Source organism: Triticum aestivum, chromosome 1B (assembly GCF_018294505.1).
Source record: "Triticum aestivum cultivar Chinese Spring chromosome 1B, IWGSC CS RefSeq v2.1, whole genome shotgun sequence".
Taxonomy (NCBI): Eukaryota; Viridiplantae; Streptophyta; class Magnoliopsida; order Poales; family Poaceae; genus Triticum; species Triticum aestivum.
The window spans coordinates 110,795,320-110,799,186 of NC_057795.1; positions in this window are offsets into that span (position 1 = coordinate 110,795,320).

Genomic DNA, 3,867 nt, shown 5'->3' on the forward strand with positions numbered 1-3,867 from the left:
AATCCTCCCACTCGGGGGCTTAGCTGCGACCTCGAACTCGCCTAAGTTAAAAAACATTCCGAGTGGAGAGCAATCCTCCCACTTGGAGGCTTAGCTGTGACCCGAACTCGCCTAAGTTAAAAAACATTCCGAGTGGAGAGCAATCCTTCCACTCGGAGGCTTAGCTGCGACCCCATACTCGCCTAAGTTAAAAAACACTCCGAGTGGAGAGCAATCCTCCCACTCGGGGGCTTAGCTACGAACCCGTACTTGCCTAAGTCGTAAAGATCCTTTGAGCTACACCACAAGTACAACGTGCACTCCATCCCAATCAGCAAGGACGACTAGGTGTCGACTGAACACCATGTTTGAGCTGCATCACAAGTACAACGTACGCTCCATCCCGGTACGCAAGGACGACGAGGTGTCGACTGAACACCACATTTGAGCTGCGTCACAAATACAACGTACGCTCCATCCCGATCCATAAGGATGACGAGGTGTCGACTAAGCACATCGTTAGAAGCACTCTACGAAAGGTGAAAGGATCAAGTTCACTTAGAATCGAAAGACATTCATAAGCAATAAAAGCAAAAGCTATGATATTCAAGGAAAACCAAGTCCAGATAAACCCCGCAAAAATTCAAAACCGCAACGGGCAGAAGTACTCAGGCATCAAGCCTGAAAGAGTTTAACGTTACATAACCACTTGGCATTCCGAGGCAAATAAAGGTGGGGCATAATGTTTTGTTCACTCGGCAGGAGAAGGACTTGCTAGATCACAAAAGCTGTCAAGGTCGATGCTGTCTGCGATGCGCGTGGAAGCATCAAAGAAGGTGTCCATAAATGACTGGAAGCTGAGCTTTTTGGTGTTGGCAACCTTGAGGGCCGCCAGCTTGTCTTCTCTGACATCCTTGCAGTGCACTCGGACCAATGACAGATCAACATCAGCGCCGCAACGAGCAAATGACTTCTTCCATTCCTGCACTCGACCAGGGATTTGATTCAGCCGAGTCATCAGAAACTCGAGATCCCGTGAGAGTTCCGTCTGAGGCCAGAGTTCAGCATCAATTCACGTAATTGCCGCCTTCAGTTGAGCGAGATAATCCACAACACTGTCCAGGCGAGACTCCAACCGCAACACATTCATTGCAACGTCATCTTTGACATGAGAGTTTATGGGGTCAGGACCTGTCTCGACCCGCCCAGTTTCTGCTTCGAAGTCTTGACGAAGTTCTGCATGGTCGGAAAAGCAATGAGTCGATAGTTTAACAAGACGTGTCAGTCGACGTCAACAAATCAGTCGAACAAGAGGAAATACCTTCAAGCTTCAAGACCAAGTTCGCAGCATGCTGCCCCAAATAAGACTCCAATTCGCCCTTCTTGGCCTTGAGACTTCCAACTTCATTAGTCAACCTCCTGGTTGGCTTCAGAAACGGCAGTCTTCAACTTGGAGTTCTCCTCTTCCAACTTGTTGACTGAGGCCAACTTCTTGTCCGCAAGTGCCATTTTCTCTCGCGCCTCCTTCTGGGCCGTGGCAAGATCTTGATCCTTCTTTTCTAGAGCCTGCTTCATTTTCTCTAAAGAAATAACATTCTTCAGACAAGCTTGGAGTTGATGGTTTTCACTACGTACATCTGTTCGAGTGGAGTCACTCGGTTCAAAGAGATTAAAAGAAAAAAATAGAGAGAGAGAGTCATAAGACGACGAGTCGACGAATTGTTACCTCCCATGGTAGTTGCTTCGTCCTGGGCTTTCCTGAGGTTCTTCTTGGCTAGTTCCAGATCAAGGTTGAGGCTGATCTGCTTCTTCTCTAGTTCAGAAAATTGAACTCCAAGATCACAAGACTTCTGCAGTCAGCAAATAAGATATGTTAGTCAACGGAAACAAAAGTCAATCACAGCAAAAGTTGCTCTAAGACTACCGCTGAATAAAACATTCAACAGTAGTCTCAGGGACTACACCCAGTGGGTGCACTTGGCATTCCCCCACTGGTCCGGTTTTACACTCAGCATGGTCTGCCCAGCATGAGTAAAAAAAATATATCAGACCCCAGCCGACTACCAGCAGTCGACCGCGGTCTCGCGGACTACACCTAGTGGGTGCACTCTGTGTGCCCCCACTGATTCAGAAAAACACTCGACCAACCTGGTCGACTCAAGTGGAGGAACTATTCAACACTAAGTCAGAAACACCCCAGTGGGTGGTTGGGTGCGAAATGCAGACCCATTATAGATGCACATAAAAGGTTCCAAAACGCTCATCCAAGGACGCGGTATGGACAATGAAGCAACAGTCGCAACTATCACTACTCAAGAGACCAGTCGGAAACCAACTAACCTTGACATTGGCTTGCAGAGCGGTGCTGGCGTTGTAGGCAACCCGACTGGCCTCATGCACCACCTTCATCTGCTCCATCACGAGGTTTGCTTGGAGAAGGGCCTCCCTCGCGGCTCTCGGCGGGTCGTCTGGAGTCTGGTATGCAGCGAAGAGCGATGGTGGCAGTACAATCGGAACGGTCGCAGGATCTGAAGCATGGAGTTGTGCGGGCGTAGTGGCGACCTGAGCAGTCGACCCCGAAGGACAGTCAATCGATAGTGGATTGGCAAAGGTAACATTGGCCCGAGCCGGATCTACGGCTCGCTGGACCACCATCTCTGGAGCCGATGTCGACTGAGGCACCTGACCCTCAGCCATCCTCCCTCTTGAGTCCCTGCCCCTCCTTCTTCTCTCTCTCAGAGGCACTTCTTCTTCATCATCCGGAAGCTCAATGACGTCCCGTGGAGCTGCAACAAAAAGCAACCTTAAGAGTTCAATCGACCGACAACCCAGTCGACAGAATAAATTCAAGTTAGGAAGAGCGTACCAGCTTTGGAAGTGGCCGCGTCATCAGTCTCCTCATCACCTGGAGCCTTGTCAACGTCCATGGAAGTCGCAGAAGTTACAGTGCTGAAAAAGTTCATAATCCACTCGGTCAGAGAAGAAATGTGAGTCTGTAGAAGAAAACACAGAAAGATAGAGCGCTCACCTAGAGGTAACAGGAACGTCCATCTTGATCTCGGGCAAGGTCTTCCGAGGCTTCGAAGGAGCGACCTTGGGTTGCTTGGCGACCTTCTCCGTTGGCTCTGGAGTCAAAGTCCGAGTGCGCTTGAGTGCTTGGGTACTCGGAGCCACGGTCTTTCCACGCCCGCCCGCCGGATCTTGGAGTTGCTTGGATCGACGCTCTGAGCGAGGTGGTGAGTCGACTACCTCTTTATCTTCTAACTCATCGCTTTCTTCCTAATCGTCATCTTTTGGAGATTGCCAGTCGTCGCTCTCTTCTGTGCTGTCCTCGCCCTCCTGGTCTTGCTCCAGAGCTTGTTCACCGTTGGTCATTGAGTACATTTCAGTATAAACCTACAAGATGAGAAGCCAGTCAAATATCAGTCGGATTCAGAAACAGTTACAAGACAGATTGAAGTACACTCGGAAGCGAAGATCAAACCTTGTATGGCTGGTTGTTGGTGTCGAATGGATCGACTCTCCTGGCTCCCCTGGGGTTGTACTTGTTTCCTATAATACCCTTTAGCCACAGGGCCACCGTCTCATCCGTAACCTCCTCTGGGTGGACCCGAATACATCCACATCGAGTGGTCATGAGCTTGGAGCGGCTGGATGCGTTGACTGAGAAACACCTCCAACAGATCCATGCCAGTTACACCCTGACAGACCAACTGGACCACCCTCTCGACCAACATGTTCATTTCCACCCTCTCCGCAGCAATCACTTTCAGCGAAGAGGGTTGCTAGGCACATTCTAAGGAAAAATGGGGAAGACCGGTCGACTGACTGGGATTCGCAATATCCTCGCAGTAGAACCAGGTTGACTGCTAGCCCCTGACTGACTCG